The sequence below is a fragment of the Eleutherodactylus coqui genome, unplaced genomic scaffold (genome assembly GCF_035609145.1).
Source record: "Eleutherodactylus coqui strain aEleCoq1 unplaced genomic scaffold, aEleCoq1.hap1 HAP1_SCAFFOLD_36, whole genome shotgun sequence".
NCBI classification, from domain to species: Eukaryota; Metazoa; Chordata; class Amphibia; order Anura; family Eleutherodactylidae; genus Eleutherodactylus; species Eleutherodactylus coqui.
The window spans coordinates 1,447,522-1,466,953 of record NW_027102234.1 but is presented as its reverse complement, the minus strand read 5'-3'; the positions used below and the strand labels follow the sequence as shown (position 1 = coordinate 1,466,953).

The 19,432-nt window shown below is 51.0% G+C and overlaps 1 long non-coding RNA gene across 1 annotated transcript in view; it reads left to right on the top strand.

Annotated features, from left to right (window-relative positions):
• LOC136600974 (uncharacterized) overlaps positions 1 to 19,132 on the top strand; it is a 54,017-nt gene extending 34,885 nt beyond the window's left edge. The window contains exon 3 of the long non-coding RNA XR_010789280.1: positions 18,981 to 19,132. This is a non-coding gene — a long non-coding RNA (uncharacterized lncRNA). The remainder of the gene's footprint in view (positions 1 to 18,980) is intronic.
• Positions 19,133 to 19,432: the final 300 nt, after the last annotated feature.

The following is a 19,432-nucleotide window of genomic DNA, read 5'->3' as shown; positions in this document are numbered from 1 at the left end:
AACATTGTTGTGGGGGTATTTACTTGGCATTTTTGTGGGGGTATGTATGCGACATTGTTGTAGGGGTTTGTTTTAGGCATTATTGTCGAGATGTGTGAGCAGCATTGTTCTGGGAGTATGTGTGTGACATTGTTGTGAGGGTATATGTGTGACATTATTGTGGGGGTATATGTGTGTAACATTGTGGTGTCGGTGTGTGAGTGACTTTGTAGTGTTGGTATTTGAGCAACATTGTTGTAGGGGTGTTTGAGTGACATTGTTCTTGTGGTGTGTGAGTAATATTGTTTTTGAAGTATGTGATTGACATTGTTGTGGGGGGTATGTGTGTGACATTGCTGAGAGGGTATGTGTGCGACGTTGCTGTTGGAGTATGTCTGCGACCTTATTGTGGTGGTATATGAGATGCATTGTTGTGGGGGTATGTAAGCGACATTGTTGTGGGGGTATGTAAGTGACATTGTTGAGGGGGTATGTGAATGACTTTTTAGTGTTGGTATTTGAACGACATTGTTGGGGGGTATATGAACGTTCTTGGTGTGTGTGAGTAATATTGTTTTTGAGGGGGGTATGTGAATGACATTGTCGTGGGTGTATGAAGTATGTGTACGACATTGCTGTGGGGTTTTCTGTGAGACATTGCTGTGGGGTTATGTGTGGACATTGTCGTGGGGGTGTATGAGCTGCATTGTTGTGAGGGTATGTGAAAGATATAATTGTGCAGGTATGTGTGTGACATTGTTGTGGGGGTATTTTCGTGGCATTGTTGTGGTAGTATGTGTGCAGCATTGTTTTGGGGGCGTATATTAGCAGCATTGTTGCGGGGTATGTTTATTTACTTTGTTTGTGGGGGTATTTGAGCGACATTGTTTTGCAGGTATGTGAGCTGCATTGTAGTGGGGTTATGTGAGTGGCATTGTATTGAGGCCATGTGTGCGACATTCTTGTGAGGGGCATTGTTGTGGGGGTATGTGAGCAGCTTTGTGTTGGAGGTATGTAGGCGACAATGTTCTTGGGGTTTCTGTGTGACTTTGCGGGGGTATGTCAGTGATATTGTTGTGGGAGTGTGTGTGTGCGACATTGCTGTGGGTGTATGTGTGCAGCATTGTTGTGTGGGAATGTATGCAACAATGTTGTGGGGGTATGTGTGCGGCATTGTGGGGGCATGTGTGCGGCATTGTTGTGGGGGTATGTGTGCGGCATTGTTGTGGGGGTATGTGTGCGGCATTGTTGTGGGGGTATGTGTGCGGCATTGTTGTGGGGGTATGTGTGCGGCATTGTTATACAGGGTATGTGTGCAGTATTGTTGTGGGGGTATGTGAGTGACATTATTGTAGGGATATGTGTGTGACATTGTAGTAGGGGGTATGTGTGGGACATAGTTGTAGTGGTATGTTTGTGTAACATTGTTGTGGGGGTATGTGAGTGACATTGTTGTGGGGGTATGTGTGTGACATTGTAGTAGGGTGTATGCGTTGGACATAGTTGTAGTGGTATGTTTGTGTAACATTGTTGTGGGTGTATGTAAGTGACATTGTTGTAGGGATATGTGTGTGTAACATTCTTGTGGGGGTATGTGAGTGACATTGTTGTGGGGAGTATGTATGTGAAATTGTTGTGGGGGTATGTGTTTGTAACATTGCCGTGGGGGTATGTGTGCGACTTTGTAGTTTTGGTATTTGAGCGACATTGTTGTGGGGGTATATGATTGTTCTGGGTTTCGTAAGTAATATTGTTCTTGAGGTTTATGACTGACATTGCCGTGGTTGTATGTGAACGGCAGTGTTGTGGGGGTATGTGTGTGACATTTTTATGAGGGGCTTGTGAGCAGCATTCTTGTGGGGTCATGTGTCTGAGTGTCTGACATTGTTGTGGGGGGTATGTGTGTGACATTGTTTTGGTGGGTATGTGTGTGACATTGTTGTTGGGGTATGTGTGACATTGTTGTGAGGGGTATGTGAGCGACATTGTTGTGGGGGTATATGAGTGAGCTTGTTGTGGGGGTATGTGTATGACATTGTTGTGGGGGTATGTGAGCTGCCTTGTTGTGGGGGCATGTGAGTGTCTTTGTGTTGGAGGTATGGCTGTGACATTATTGTGAGGGTATGTGAGCAACAGCATTGTGGGGGTATTTGTGTGACATTATTGTGAGGGTATGTGAGCGACAGTATTGTGGGGGTATAGGTGTTACATTGTTGTGGGTGTATATCAGTGATACTGTTCTTAGGGTATGGGAGTGACATTGTTTTGAAGATGTGTGAGCAGCATTGTTGTGGGGCTATGTGTGTGATATTACTCTGGGGGTATGTATACAATATTGCTATGGGGGTAAGTGTGCGACATTGTTGTGGGGGTATGTGTGCGGCATTGTTGTGGGGGTATGTGTGCGGCATTGTTGTGGGGGTATGTGTGCGGTATTGTTGTGGGGGTATGTGTGCGGCATTGTTGTACAGGGTATGTGTGCGGTATTGTTGTACAGGGTATGTGTGCGGTATTGTTGTGGGGATATGTGAGTGACATTGTCGTGGGGGTTATGTGTGTGTAACATTGCCGTGGGAGTATGTGTGTAATATTGTTGTAGGGGTATGTGTGTGAGATTGTTGAGGTAGCATGTGAGCGACTTTGTAGCTTTGGTATTTGAGCAACATTGTTGTGGGGGTATATGACCGTGGTTGTATGTGAACGGCATTGTTGTGGGGGTATGTGTGTGACATTGTTGTGGGGGGTTTATGTGTGTGACATTGCTGTGGGGGTATGTGAGTGACATTGTTGTAGGGGTATGTGTGTGACTTTGTTTTGAGGGGTATGTGAGCAGCATTCTTGTGGGGTCATCTGTGTAACATTGTTGTGAGGGGTATGTGAGCAGCATTCTTGTGGGGGTATGTGTGTGACATTGTTGTGAGGGTATATGTGTGACATTGTTCTGAGGGGTATGTGAGCGACATTTTTGTGGGTGTGTGTGTGACATTATTGTGAGGGGTATGCAAGTGACAATGTTGTGGGCGTATGTGAGATGCATTGTTGTGGGGATTTGTGTGTGACATTGTTATGAGGGTTATGGGAGCAGCATTCTTGTGGGGTCATGTGTGTAACATTGTTGTGGGGGTATGTGAGTAACACTGTTGTGGGGGGCATGTGTGTGACATTGTTGTGGTGGGTACGTGTGACATTGTTGTGGGGGGTATGTGTGTGACATTGTTGCTAGGGTATGTGTGTAACATTGTTTTGAGGGGTATGTGAGCGACATTATTGTTGGGGTATGTGAATGATATTGTTGTGGGGGTATGTGTGTGACATTATTGTGAGGGTTATGCAAGTGACATTGTTGTGGGCGTATGTGAGCTGCATTGTTGTGGGGTTATGTGTGTAAAATTGTTGTGGGGGTATATGAGTGATATTTTTGTGGGGGTATATGAGTGGCATTGTTGTTTGGGTACGTGTGTGGCATAGTTGTGGCAGTATTTACTCAGCATTGTTGTAGGGGTACGTGTGCGACATTGTTGTGGGGGTTTGTTCGCTGCATTAATTTGGAGACGTGTGAGCAGCATTGTTGTGGGGCTATGTGTCTAAAATTGTTGTGCGGGTATATAAGTGGCATTGTTGTGGGGGTATGTGTGCAGCATTGTTGTGGATGTATGTGTGTGACATTGTTGTGGGGGTATGTGTGCAGCATTGTTGTGGATGTATGTGTATTATATTGTTTTGGGGGTATGTGTGCGACATTTCTCTGGGGTATGTATGCAACATTGCGGTGGGGTTACGAGTGCAACATTGCTGTGGGTGTATATGAGCTACATTGTTGTGAGTGGTATATGAGCCGCATTGCTGTGGGTGTATATGAGCTACATTGTTGTGAGTGGTATATGAGCCGCATTGTTGTGGGCGTATGTGAGCAACATTGCTGTGGGGATATGTGTGTGACATTGCTATGTGGGTATGTGAGCAGCATTCTTGTGGGTTTTTGTGTGTGACATTGTTTTGGGGGGTATGAGTGCGGCATTGTTGTGGGGGAAAGTGTGGGGCATTGTTGTGGGGTTATGTGTGTGATATTGCTGTGGGGTATGTGTGCGTCATTGCTGGGGGGCTATGTGTGTTACATTGTTGAGGTGGTATATAAGATGCATTGTCGTGAGGGTATGTGAGTGACATTGTTGTGGACATATGTGTGTGACATTGTTCTGGGGGATATGTTAATGACATTGTTTTGAGGGGTGTTTAAGCAGCTTTGTTGTGGGAGTATGCTTGTAACATTGCTGTGGGGGCATGTGTGTTACACAGTTGTGAGGGGGTATATGACCAGCATTGTTGTGGTCGTTTGTGTGAGACATTGTTGTGGGGGCATGTGTGCAACATTGTGTGGGGGTATATGAGCTACATTGTTGTGGGGCTATGTGTGTGGCATTGTATTAAGGGCATGTGTTTGACATTGTTGTGAGGGGTAGGTGAGCAGCTTTGTGTTGGAGGTATGTGAGCAACATTGTTCTATGGGTAAGAACCGCCGGAGCCGGGAGCCCGCAGAGCGGTAGGCGGGAGGCGGCATGAAAAGGTGAACGGGGAGGAGTGACGTCATCGGGCGCAGCGGATCATGGGAGGGGGCGGGGCCTCCGTCGGGAGGCCCTATATAAGGAGGAACAAGCAAGGGAGAAGGCAGAGCGGCGAAAAGAAGGAGAACGAACAGAGTGAAAACGTCGGGAGAAGACAGCGGAGTTCGGAGAGCGGAGAGCGGAGATCGAAGAGAGGAAGGGCGGCAGCGGAGCGACGAGCGCTGAAGGAGAGTGCGGCAGCGAAGCGGCGAGCGCAAAGAAAAGTCCGAGTGAGCTGAAGTCGGCAGTGTCGGGCGAACGGAAGGAAGAAAGCGGTGCACGGTACCTACAGTCAGCAGCGGCGATCAGAAGGCGGCAAGCAACAAAAGGAATACCGGCCACGTGTGCATCGACCCAACACCGGAAGAAGTCCTGAGGAGGCGGAGCTACAGCGATCAACAGGAAGTCACTGAAGACAGAAGTAAGGGCCGAATTTATCAACAGCTGAAGGAATGGAGGCGGTCCTGGAACGAATTCGGGCAGCAGCAGAGGAGAGAGGCCTGGAATGGCTGCTACAGCTATCGAACCAAGGACTCATCGCAGGGGATGGATCTACTTCGAGGACTGCCGACTTGAGGAACGCTGCAACCCAGGACATGAGGGCAGGTAGCGTACAGCCTTCAGGAGCAATGCCGATGGAGGGAAGCAGCTTGGCGATGGGTGCGGGGCCGGCGGCGGCAGCACCAGCGGGGCACACGAAAGAGCTAAGACCGCGGAGGGCCCGTGCACCAGAAAGATTTAGCCCCGAGCACGGACCCTCGCGGGGAAAAAGGAGGCGGAGTGGCTCCCCGGCCCCCCCACATAGCACGCTTCCCCTGGCAACACCAACAGGCAGGGGAAGCAAGGCGGGGAGAACTCCAGCGAGGCAAAAGAGGACGGCAGGCAGCGTGGGGTCCCGTGCTGAGAGGGGGGCGGGACCTTCCGCTAGTCGGCAAGCAAAGAGCAGGAGGCGAGATGGAGGCGGCGCTGCAGAGCAGGAGCAAGCCTGCTGCGAGTCAGGAGCACAGCGGCCCGGTACATCGACGGGCCTGACGGCAAGAAGAAACGAGGCGTCTGCAGGGCCAGCAGAGCGGTCGCAGCACAGCGGGGGTCAGGAAGAAGCTCGATCTGGAGGTCCGGCGGCTGGTGGGCCCACAGCTCCCACGCGGCCAGGTGAGTCACACTCCATGTACAGTTTGTCTTGTAATTTTAGTAATGCAGAAAATGTGGGTGGTAGATATACGAGGTTTAGTAATGTTAGTAATGTTAACCGTGCAGAAAATGTAGGGGATGGGTTTTCCATGCCTAGTAATGTTAACCTAATTGAAAATGGGGGGGATATGTTTACCATGTCTAGTAATGCTAATATCGCCGAAAATGTGGGGGAAATGTGCGGGATGTCCAGTTATGTTAATCGGGAGGGAATGGCTGGGAGCAATGTTGGTCAACAATCTGGGACTAGTGGATCTACACCTAGCGTGTGCAACGATGCATCGGCAATGCTGGGTTTCATTGTAGAATTCTTGAGGCGTCAGGGGGGGGGTGGTAATCCATCGCCTGTTACGGCATGGAGCTCACCATGCAATGCGTCATCCAGCATAGAGGAAGGTCGGTTGAGACTCCTAGCTGGGGGGACTGGGGCAGGACAGGCGATTGGAAGCAGTCAAACCCCTCTTACAATAGAGAGAGGACCCACGGCAACATCATTTGTCGCCGGGGAAAACCTACAGACAGAGGCAATAATGGGGGCCTCTGAGGCAGGGGCAGCTGCAGGCGTCACGGTGGCAGTACAGACAGAAAGAGATGGGGAGGGAGTAAGGTTAGACGACAGAGCAAAGGGCGAAGTATACGTCTGTTTTGAGGGACCTCTGGGGGCGCATCTCAAAAAAGAGGTGAGAGAGAAGATTTGGAAGGACGAATATGTTGAGATATTCTCACTCCTCCCCTTGGAAAAATTTAATTTGGACAAGGGGAAGAGAACGGACTTTAAAAAAGAGGAGGAAGAGAAGAGGAGATGGCGCTTAATTCCCCAGACCTTCGCTAATTGGCTACAAGCGTTTGCCATTTTAGCCAGCGTGATAGGAGAAAAAGCGCCGGAAAATTGTTCCGGCCTTTTTTGCTACATGGACTCAATAGGGGAGGCTTATAGGGTATACGGGGGCCAGACATGGCTACGCTACGATGAGCAATTTAGGCAGCGTAAGGCAGTGCGCCCATCTATCAGATGGGAGCACAAAGATATAGGCCTATGGTTGAGAGTAATGGCCCCCGCACGATTCGGACAGCCCTTTCAGGGAAATGCCGGGTCATTCGGCCTGGCCACCAGTTCAGCAGGGGGACAAGGCAGCACAGCTGGGGGGAGCAGGCTTGGGTACTGTTGGCAATACAATGAGGGACAGTGTAAGTATGGGGCAACATGCAAATTTCGGCATGCCTGCTCCCATTGCAGTGCAGGCTCCCACGGAGCGGCACGGTGCTTTAAAAAAGGCAAGGGAAAAGGGCCCGTCGGTTTTACAAAAAGGGACGACCCCGGTGATTTTGGAAGAGATGTTACCTCTTCTAAATAGGTACCCTGATAGAGAGAAGGCGGAATTGCTGTATAAGGGTTTCAGGGATGGGTTTCACATCCCTGCCCCGTTGCATGCGGTCCCCTTTTCGTTAAAAAACTTGCGATCAGCATTAGAGTTCCCGGAGGTGGTGTCAGAGAAGTTAAAAAAGGAGTTACGGTTGGGGCGCATGGCAGGGCCTTTTAAAGAACCACCAGTGCCAGATTTCGTGGTGTCTCCTTTGGGGGTGGTCCCAAAGAAGGAGCCGAATAAATTTCGGCTTATACACCACTTATCTTATCCGAAAGGCGCATCGGTGAACGACGGAATAGACCAGGAGCTTTGTTCAGTGGTGTATACCTCGTTCGATGCGGCATTGCAATGGATACGCAGGTACGGGAAGGGAGCATTAATGGCAAAGGCGGACGTAGAATCCGCGTTTCGATTGCTCCTGGTTTCACAGGAAAGCGTGAGATTGTTGGGGTGCTATTGGGAAGGGGATTACTTTGCGGATCGTTGTTTACCCATGGGATGTTCCATCTCGTGTGCATACTTCGAGGCGTTTAGTTCCTTTTTAGAATGGGTGGTGAAGGATGCGGCTGCGGTGCAATCGATCATTCATTACCTAGACGATTTTCTGTGCGTGGGGCCTGGGGGATCGCCCGTTTGTGCGAGCCTTCTGGGCACTTTACAATGTGTGTCAAGGCGATTCGGGGTGCCGTTAGCTCCCGATAAGACGGAGGGGCCCACTACGTGTTTAAGCTTTCTGGGCATCACCATCGATTCCATTGCGATGGTCTGTCGCCTACCCAAGAATAAATTGGATGATTTACGGGAGGAGTTGCGCGCGGCGCTAGGAAGCAAGAAAATTACGCTAAAAGGGCTGCAGTCACTGTTAGGCAAACTTAACTTTGCCTGCAGGATTATGCCCATGGGTCGGGTGTTTTGCAGACGGTTGGCATCAGCAACAGCGGGCATTCGGGCACCCCACCATTTCATTCGTTTGCGGTCCAGCCACAAGGCAGACCTGACGATATGGGCTACCTTCCTGGAAAAATATAATGGCAGGTCAGTAATCATGGGCGAGGTTAGCAACAATGTGGACTGGGAGCTATATACTGACGCGTCGGGCAGCATGGGATTCGGGGCCTATTTCCAAGGGAAATGGTGCGCGGGGGAGTGTCCGGAGAAGTGGAAGCAGGATGGCTTGATACGGAACTTAGTGCTATTGGAGCTATTTCCAATAGTGATGGCCATCATGCTGTGGGGGGAACACTTTCGGGACAAAAAAGTTAAATTTCACTGTGACAACTTGGGGGTGGTGCAAGTTATTAACACACTGTCGGCATCATCCCCCCCGGTGGTAAACTTGCTGCGGCACTTAGTGCTCGAAGCATTGTCGTTAAACATGTGGATAGTGGCGGCTCATGTACCCGGTGTTGACAATTCAATTGCGGATGCTCTCTCTCGGTTTCAGTGGGAGCGGTTCCGGACACTGGCGCCGGGTGCAGAGAGGAAGGGAAGAGAGTGCCCGGATCAAATTTGGAGCATGGTAAGCGAGCAGTGAGGGGCCTGTTAGAGCGGTCACTGGCTCGGCGAACCAGGGTAGCGTATAGCGCAGCGTGGAACGAATGGGAAGAATGGGTGAGAAAGGAGGGGGGCGCGGAATCAGAGGAAGACAGAGTAGGTATGCTACTGAGCTGGTTGGGTAGAAGTGAGGAAGGGGGTAAGTCAGTGGCGCAAGTAAACAAATTTATAGCAGGGCTAGCATTTGGGTTCAAGTTAAGGGGGTTGGGGGATGTGACAAAAAAGTTTTTAGTAACACAGGCACTGAAGGGCTTCAGGAGAGGTAAAGAGAGTGTAGACACTAGGCGACCAGTTTCCTTTGACATATTAGAAAAGTTGGGTAAAGCATTGCATACGGTGTGCGGAAGTGAATTTGAGAGACGATTGTTTAGGGTGGCTTTTTCCCTGGCATTCTTTGGAGCATTCAGGATAAACGAATTGGTGTCTCCAAGCAAAAAGAACGGGGGGGGGTTGCAGGCTGAGGACGTAAGGTTAGTGGAAGGGAGGTTGGAGTTGCGGATCCGCCGGTCAAAGACAGATCAGCAAGGTCGGGGAAAGATTATTAAATTGGGCGAGGTGCCAGGGGCTCTCATGTGCCCCAGGAGAACATGGGAGCAGTATAGGAGAGGTTTAGAGTCTAGAACAGGCCCCCTGCTGTGCCATGAGAATGGCCAATTTTTATCTCGCTTCCAATTTGTAGCTATATTTAAGCGGACACTGGAAGCGGCAGGGTTCGATAAAGAACAATTTGGGTCACACTCATTTAGGGTGGGAGCAGCGACAGAGGCTTCAGTGAGAGGTATGGGGGTGGAAGATATAAAAAGAATAGGTCGATGGGAGTCCAGACGTTTCGGATCCTATGTACGCCCTCACCTACTTTAAAGGAAAAGGTCAGGGTGAGGGTGGGAGGGGGGGGGGGGAAAGGAAAAAATAGTAGGAGCAACCGTTACTAAATTATGCCGGTAATTTTGTTTTACAGATGAGCGTCCAGCGGTAGTGTGGATCTTAGGCCATTCTTATGTCTTCTGGGGGGCGGAGAGAGCGGGAGCACGGCCCAACGGCAGGCAGTTACGGTTCCCTAAGAACGAAGCAAGGATAAGGTGGATGGGCATTAGAGGCATGTCCTGGGGCGCGGTTTTGGAGGAGGTAGAAAGGAGGGTGAGAGTGGATAGAGCGCCGGACATATTAGTCATTCATGCAGGGGGTAATGACCTGGGGAAGAGGAGATTTAGGGACCTATCGAGGGACATTCGGTATGACTTCCTTAGGTTACAGGAGTCATACCCGGGAATAGTCGTGGTTTGGTCGGAGCTAGTGCCGAGAAAAGTATGGAGGGGAGCGCGGTCAGAAAAGGGGTTGAACAGGGCGAGAGTAAAACTAAACAAAGAAGTCTCTCGTTTTGTGGGCGGAAAAGGGGGCATAGCAGTGCGACACATAGACCTAGAAAAAGGCACGGGTAACTATTGGAGGTCAGACGGCGTTCATCTGAACGACATAGGTACGGACCTATGGATGGAAGGATTACAAGAAGGCATCGAGCGAGCGCTGGCAGTGTGGAGGGCGGCGCAGGCTCAAGGGGGTCGAGCCTCGCTTGCGGTGGCGGGGGATGGAGAGGGAACCTTGGAGCCCGTATAGAAGGTAGTGAGGGGAATGGGGGGGGCTAACTAGCCTCCCCCCCCGTTCCTCTCCCTTTTCGAGTTTGGAACCTGTCGCCTCCAGGTATAGGGCGGACCCCTGATAGGGGGAGGAGAGGCTAGCCAAGCCTGGCTAGCCGGCCTCGGGGTCGGTAAAAGATGGCGGCCGGAGGTTAATGGGGAGTGTCGTTGGGCTCCCGAGTCTGCCGACCTGCGGCGGGAGGAAATAGTTAAAAAGTTCGTGGGGATAGCGTCGCCTGAGTCGGCCAAGTTGCGGCAGGTGACCGGGACAGCTATCTCCTTGTAGGGGTGAGGCGGCAGTAGGTGGCAGACACAGGGGTGCGGCTCCAAGGTCCTTTACAGGGATCGGGATAGGGTCATCATTAAGGTTGATGTTGAAACAAATTAAAATGTATTTTATGTTGTTTGTGTTAATAAATGGCTGCTGTGGCCAAATTTATCCAACAGAAGGTGTCGGTGGTTTGTTCGACGAATGGTGAGGGAGGGGGAAAGGGGAGGTAAGGCCATTAGCAGCAACGACTCCGTTCTACCTGGGTCAAGAACCGCCGGAGCCGGGAGCCCGCAGAGCGGTAGGCGGGAGGCGGCATGAAAAGGTGAACGGGGAGGAGTGACGTCATCGGGCGCAGCGGATCATGGGAGGGGGCGGGGCCTCCGTCGGGAGGCCCTATATAAGGAGGAACAAGCAAGGGAGAAGGCAGAGCGGCGAAAAGAAGGAGAACGAACAGAGTCCCACCCGCCCGCCCTAGAAGAACAAAAAAGGGGGTGGGGGGGGGACCGGAGAAGGGTTCTTGTCATAGCAGCCTCGATTGCGGTGGCGGGGGATGGAGAGGGAACCTTGGAGCCCGTATAGAAGGTAGTGAGGGGAATGGGGGGGGCTAACTAGCCTCCCCCCCCGTTCCTCTCCCTTTTCGAGTTTGGAACCTGTCGCCTCCAGGTATAGGGCGGACCCCTGATAGGGGGAGGAGAGGCTAGCCAAGCCTGGCTAGCCGGCCTCGGGGTCGGTAAAAGATGGCGGCCGGAGGTTAATGGGGAGTGTCGTTGGGCTCCCGAGTCTGCCGACCTGCGGCGGGAGGAAATAGTTAAAAAGTTCGTGGGGATAGCGTCGCCTGAGTCGGCCAAGTTGCGGCAGGTGACCGGGACAGCTATCTCCTTGTAGGGGTGAGGCGGCAGTAGGTGGCAGACACAGGGGTGCGGCTCCAAGGTCCTTTACAGGGATCGGGATAGGGTCATCATTAAGGTTGATGTTGAAACAAATTAAAATGTATTTTATGTTGTTTGTGTTAATAAATGGCTGCTGTGGCCAAATTTATCCAACAGAAGGTGTCGGTGGTTTGTTCGACGAATGGTGAGGGAGGGGGAAAGGGGAGGTAAGGCCATTAGCAGCAACGACTCCGTTCTACCTGGGTCATGTTAATTACATAGTTATGGGCTTATGTGTGTGACATTGTTCTGGGGGTATATGAGTGACATTGTTATGAGGGTATATGAGTGACATTGCTGTAGGGGGTATGTGAGTGACATTGCTCTAGTGGGTATGTGAGTGACATTGCTGTAGTGGGTATGTGAGTGACATTGTTATGAGGGTTATGTGTGTGACATTGTTGTGGGGATATATGAATGACGCTGTAGGGGTATGTGTGTGACATTGTTGTGGGGTTATGTGTGTGACATTGTTGTGGGGGTATGTGAGCGACATTGCTGTAGGGGGTATGTGAGTGACATTGCTGTAGTGGGTATGTGAGTGATATTGTTATAAGGGTATATGAGTGACATTGTTATGAGGGTTATGTGTGTGAAATTGTTGTAGGGGTATGTGTATGACATTGTTGTGGGGGTATGTGTGTGACATTGTTGTAGGGGTATGTGTATGACATTGTTGTGGGGGTATGTGAGTGACATTGCTGTAGTGGGTATGTGAGTGACATTGTTATAAGGGTATATGAGTGACATTGTTATGAGGGTTATGTGTGTGAAATTGTTGTAGGGGTATGTGTGTGACATTGTTGTGGGGGTATGTGTGTGACATTGTTGTGGGGTTATGTGTGTGACATTGTTGTGGGGGTATGTGTGTGACATTGTTGTGGGGGTATGTGTGTGACATTGTTGTGGGGGTATGTGTGTGACATTGTTGTGGGGGTATGTGAGTGAGATTGCTGTAGTGGGTATGTGAGTGGCATATGTCACCAGTATGGGGCCCGTGTAGATGATCAGATGTTCTATAGGTTCTCCTCTGAGAGCTGTACACAGTCCTTCCTGACAGGCCCGTATGCTAGAAGTGCTTTATGACTGTCCTGTTATTTCAGATGCCGGCTGATATTCCGGCGCCAAAAGACCATTTTATTTTGCTCCATGTTAACCAGCTGAGTCTGTCCGGCCGGCACTTCTCCCGGTTCATCTATGAGGGGGTGAACAAGAGCTTTAGGCCTCATGTCCACGGGGAAATTCAGGCCGCATGGATTCCCCGTGCAGAACCCCGCAGCAGGTCCCTTCTGCCCCGCAGACATGAGGCCAAGAAAATGCGATATACTTACCTGTCCGGACGCTGCGGGTCTCACCTCCCTTGCGGCCGGATCTCCTCTCCTTGGCTCAGCGGATGTGTTCGGCATGCTGGTAGCGTGCCGCACAAATTTCTTTCTTTAACTCCTGCTCTCCCGCGTTCCCGTGGCACAAAACAAATAGAGCTGCGGGTGTGCCGCAGATCCGGACGGCTTCCATAAGCTTCAATTGAAACCACGAGAGCCGTCCGTGCAGGAACGCCACACAAAATGGAGCATGTTGCTGGTGCTTTTCTGCACGTGCGATCCGCGCTCCAGGAAAAAATGACATCCGTAGGTATTTAACGACCTGCGGGTGCCCAGTGATTCCCTATTGGCGCGGATCATGTTTGCTGGAGACCCGCGCGGATTTCGTAATTCTATTTGGCCTGTGGACATTGGGCCTTAAAGGTAGGAGCAATTCCCAATGCTTGACATATATCCCCAGGATGATGTAGCAGAGCCAAGGTCGTCATGTAGCTCAGTACAGAGTATGTAATATCGGGGGGTTTACATGCGGCTGCTGGTAAACCGAGGCTGCCTCCCACCTGCGTTTGGGTCACTTCAGGGTTTCTATTTCTCTGCTGCATTTTTGGAGAGAAACTGAAATAAAACAGAACAGAAGTGAAAAGTAATGCAGCAGAATGTGCTGTTGTAGTGGGCGGAGTTACCGGGGCGCCTCCATAATCTATGCATGCTGATGTAGTGGGCGGATTTACCGAGGCGCCTCCATAATCTATGCATGCTGATGTAGTGGGCGGAGTTACCGGGGCGCCTCCATAATCTATGCATGCTGATGTAGTGGGCGGAGTTACCGGGCCCCATAATGTATGCATGCTGTTGTAGTGGGCGGAGTTACCAGGGCCTCCATAATGTATGCATGCTGTTGTAGTGGGCAGAGTTATCAGGGCCTCCATAATGTATGCATGCTGTTGTAGTGGGCGGAGTTACTGGGGCACCTCCATAATGTATGCATGCTGTTGTAGTGGGCGGAGTTACTGGGGCCCCATAATGTATGCATGTTGTTGTAGTGGGCGGAGTTACCAGGGCCTCCATAATGTATGCATGCTGTTGTAGTGGGCGGAGTTACCGGGGCGCCTCCATAATCTATGCATGCTGATGTAGTGGGCGGAGTTACCGGGCCCCATAATGTATGCATGCTGTTGTAGTGGGCGGAGTTACCAGGGCCTCCATAATGTATGCATGCTGTTGTAGTGGGCGGAGTTATCAGGGCCTCCATAATGTATGCATGCTGTTGTAGTGGGCGGAGTTACTGGGGCGCCTCCATAATGTATGCATGCTGATGTAGTGGGCGGAGTTACTGGGGCCCCATAATGTATGCATGTTGTTGTAGTGGGCGGAGTTACCAGGGCCTCCATAATGTATGCATGCTGTTGTAGTGGGCGGAGTTACCAGGGCCTCCATAATGTATGCATGCTGTTGTAGTGGGCGGAGTTACTGGGGCACCTCCATAATGTATGCATGCTGTTGTAGTGGGCAGAGTTACCGGGGCCTCCATAATGGATGCATGCTGTTGTAGTGGGCAGAGTTACCGGGGCCTCCATAATGTATACATGCTGTTGTAGTTGGCGAAGTTACCAGGGCCTCCATAATGTATGCATGCTGTTGTAGTGGGCGGAGTTACCGGGGCCTCCATAATGTATGCATGCAGTTGTAGTGGGCGGAGTTACTGGGGCCTCCATAATGTATGTATGCTGTTGTAGTGGGCGGAGTTACCGAGGCCTCCATAATGTATGCATGCTGTTGTAGTGGGCGGAGTTACCAGGGCCTCCATAATGTATGCATGCTGTTATAGTGGGCGGAGTTACCGGGGCGCCTCCATAATGTATGCATGCTGTTGTAGTGGGCGGAGTTACCGGGGCCTCCATAATGTATGCATGCTGTTGTAGTGGGCGGAGTTACTGGGGCCTCCATAATGTATGCATGCAGTTGTAGTGGGCGAAGTTACCGGAGCCTCCTTAATGTATGCATGCTGTTGTAGTGGGCGGAGTTACCAGGGCCTCCATAATGTATGCATGCTGTTGTAGCGGGCGGAGTTACCGGGGCCTCCATAATGTATGCATGCAGTTGTAGTGGGCGGAGTTACCGGGGCCTCCATAATGTATGCATGCTGTTGTAGTGGGCGGTGTTACTGGGGCCTCCATAATGTATGCATGCTCTTGTAGTTGGCGGAGTTACCAGGGCGCCTCCATAATGTATGCATGCTGTTGTAGTGGGCGGAGTTACCGGGGCCTCCATAATGTATGCATGCAGTTTAGTGGGCGGAGTTACTGGGGCCTCCATAATGTATGTATGCTGTTGTAGTTGGCGGAGTTACCGGGGCCTTCATAATGTATGCATGCTGTTGTAGTGGGCGGAGTTACCGGGGCCTCCATAATGTATGCATGCTGTTATAGTGGGCGGAGTTACCGGGGCGCCTCCATAATGTATGCATGCAGTTGTAGTGGCCAGAGTTACCGCAGCGCCTCCATAATGTATGCATGCAGTTGTAGTGGGCGAAGTTACCGGGGCCTCCATAATGTATGCATGCTGTTGTAGTGGGCGGAGTTACTGGGGCCTCCATAATGTATGCATGCAGTTGTAGTGGGCGGAGTTACTGGGGCCTCCATAATGTATGTATGCTGTTGTAGTGGGCGGAGTTACCGAGGCCTCCATAATGTATGCATGCTGTTGTAGTGGGCGGAGTTACCAGGGCCTCCATAATGTATGCATGCTGTTATAGTGGGCGGAGTTACCGGGGCGCCTCCATAATGTATGCATGCTGTTGTAGTGGGCGGAGTTACCGGGGCCTCCATAATGTATGCATGCTGTTGTAGTGGGCGGAGTTACTGGGGCCTCCATAATGTATGCATGCAGTTGTAGTGGGCGAAGTTACCGGAGCCTCCTTAATGTATGCATGCTGTTGTAGTGGGCGGAGTTACCAGGGCCTCCATAATGTATGCATGCTGTTGTAGCGGGCGGAGTTACCGGGGCCTCCATAATGTATGCATGCAGTTGTAGTGGGCGGAGTTACCGGGGCCTCCATAATGTATGCATGCTGTTGTAGTGGGCGGTGTTACTGGGGCCTCCATAATGTATGCATGCTCTTGTAGTTGGCGGAGTTACCAGGGCGCCTCCATAATGTATGCATGCTGTTGTAGTGGGCGGAGTTACCGGGGCCTCCATAATGTATGCATGCAGTTTAGTGGGCGGAGTTACTGGGGCCTCCATAATGTATGTATGCTGTTGTAGTGGGCGGAGTTACCGGGGCCTTCATAATGTATGCATGCTGTTGTAGTGGGCGGAGTTACCGGGGCCTCCATAATGTATGCATGCTGTTATAGTGGGCGGAGTTACCGGAGCGCCTCCATAATGTATGCATGCAGCTGTAGTGGCCGGAGTTACCGCAGCGCCTCCATAATGTATGCATGCAGTTGTAGTGGGCGAAGTTACCGGGGCCTCCTTAATGTATGCATGCTGTTGTAGTGGGCGGAGTTACTGGGGCCTCCATAATGTATGCATGCTGTTGTAGTGGGCGGAGTTACTGGGGCCTCCATAATGTATGCATGCAGTTGTAGCGGGCGGAGTTACCGGGGCCTCCATAATGTATGCATGCAGTTGTAGTGGGCGAAGTTACGGGGCCCTCCATAATGTATGCATGCTGTTGTAGTGGGCAGAGTTACTGGGGCCTCCATAATGTATGCATGCAGTTGTAATGGGCGGAGTTACCAGGGCCCCTCCATAATGTATGCATGCAGTTGTAGTGGGCGGAGTTAACGGGGCCCTTCCATAATGTATGCATGCTGATGTAGCGGCCGGAGTTACCGGGTCGCCTCCATAATGTATGCATGCAGTTGTAGTGGCCGGAGTTACCGGGGCCTCCATAATGTATGCATGCTGTTGTAGTGGGCGGAGTTACTGGAGCCTCCATAATGTATGCATGCAGTTGTAGTGGCCGGAGTTACCAGGGCCCCTCCATAATGTATGCATGCAGTTGTAGTGGGCGGAGTTACCGGGGCCTCCATAATGTATGCATGCAGTTGTAGTGGGCGGAGTTACCGGGGCTCCTCCATAATGTATGCATGCAGTTGTAGTGGCCGGAATTACCGGGGCTCCTCCATAATGTATGCATGCTGTTGTAGTGGCCGGAGTTACTGGGGCCTCCTTAATGAATGCATGCAGTTGTAGTGGGCGGAGTTACCGGGGCGCCTCCATAATGTATGCATGCTGTTGTAGCGGGCGGAGTTACCGGGGTCTCCATAATGTATGCATGCTGTTGTAGTGGGCGGAGTTACTGGGGCCTCCATAATCTATGTATGCAGTTGTAGTGCGCGGAGTTACCGGAGCCCTTCCATAATGTATGCATGCAGTTGTAGTGGCCGGAGTTAACGGGGCTCCTCCATAATGTATGCATGCTGTTGTAGTGGGCGGAGTTACTGGGGCCTCCTTAATGTATGCATGCAGTTGTAGTGGACGGAGTTACCGCGCGCGTCCATAATGTATGCCTGCTGTTGTGGTGGGCGGAGTTACCGGGACCTCCATAATGTATGCATGCTGTTGCAGTGGGCGGAGTTACCGGGGTCTCCATAATGTATGCATGCTGTTATAGTGGGCGGAGTTACCGGGGCCTCCATAATGTATGCATGCTGTTGTAGTGGGCGGAGTTACCGAAGTCTCCATAATGTATGCATGTAGTTGTAGTGGGCGGAGTTACTGGGGCCTCCATAATGTATGCATGCAGTTGTAGTGGGCGGAGTTACCGGGGCCCTTCCATAATGTATGTATGCTGATGTAGTGGCCGAAGTTACCGGGACGTCTCCATAATGTATGCATGCAGTTGTAGTGGGCAGAGTTACTGGGGCACCTCCATAATGTATGCATGCAGTTGTAGTGGGCGGAGTTACCGGGGCCCTTCCATAATGTATGTATGCTGATGTAGTGGCCGAAGTTACCGGGACGTCTCCATAATGTATGCATGCAGTTGTAGTGGCCGGAGTTACCGGGGCTTCTCCATAATGTATGCATGTAGTTGTAGTGGCGAGAGTTACTGGGGCTCCTCTATAATGTATGCATGCTGTTGTAGTGGGCGGAGTTACCGGGGCGCCTCCATAATGTATGCATGCTGTTGTAGTGGGCGGAGTTACCGGGGCTCCTCCATAATGTATGCATGCTGTTGTAGTGGGCGGAGTTTCCGGGGCACCTCCATAATGAATGAATGCATGCTGTTGTAGTGGGTGGAGTTACTGGGGCCTCCTTAATGTATGCATGCAGTTGTAGTGGGCAGAGTTACCGGGGCGCCTCCATAATGTATGCATGCTGTTGTAGTGGGCGGAGTTACCGGGTCGCCTCCATAATGTATGCCTGCAGTTGTAGTGGCCGGAGTTACCGGGGCTCCTCCATAATGTATGCCTGCAGTTGTAGTGGCCGGAGTTACCGGGGCTCCTCCATAATGTATGCATGCTGTCGTAGTGGGCGGAGTTACCGGGGCGCCTCCATAATGAATGCATGCTGTTGTAGTGGGCGGAGTTACCGGGGCGCCTCCATAATGTATGCATGCAGTTGTCTTATGCCTATGTATTGTCAGTGGCTTCAATGTGGAAGGAATCAGCAAAATGTGTATTGATGCTTGTAGGAATGAAAGGGTTAATGTCTGCAAAGGAGCCGTCTGGTGTCAAAATGTATCCTTTTGTGTTGGGAGTTTGGAAGTCATGTGACCATGCTTCATACTGGTGTTTATAAGGGGAGTGCAAGGGAGTCTGAGGGCTTATTCAGATGACTTTATATCGGCCGTGTATTCACTCCGGCCAATATACGGCGTCCCTCTCTGCAGGGGGAGGAGGCTAGAAGAGCCCGGAGCAGTGCACTGAGCTCCCGCCCCTCTCCGCCTCCTCTCCACTACCTCTCTGCCCCTCTGCACTATTTGCAATGAGGGAAAGTGGGACAGGGGCGGGGCTAATTCCTGGAACTTAGCTCCGCCCCTGTCCCGCCTTCTCTCTTGCAAAAGTGCATAGATGTGAGTCCTGCAGTTGGTAAAGTCATTGTCCCGGACTCTGCCCTGTAGATTAGTGCTCACCTTTGTTCTACTCTACACTGCTCACATGTCAGAATGTTTCTTTACAGCTCAACTGACGGAGGAAAAGATCCCGCTGATCATGAAGTCTACAGGTTCATCAGTCACCATAGAAGTTACCAGCACGGCCCGGGCTACTGAGATGCATCTGTCCTTATCTTATATGTTCCAAAGTCAAAATTAATGCCAGAGTGGAAATAAAATAGCATTAAAAAATAAATAAATGTGTTTTTTTCAAAAAAGTTCAGATGTCCAACCTAAAGTACTTTTACTGTCTTCTCCGTTTGACTCCAGTTCTGGGAAGCGGTGTGTAAATTCAGTGGCATAATCCTGCCTAGATGGCTGGTCATCAGCACACAACAAACCTAATACTAAACAGACTGGCAGGGGTGAAGGTGCCAACGATTTACCTGCTGTTTATGGAGCCTGAAAGATAAATGGCAATGGAAAAGTTAGTTTTCTTACAGCAGTCTGTCCAGAAGGTGTCATCCCGCTATCCCAG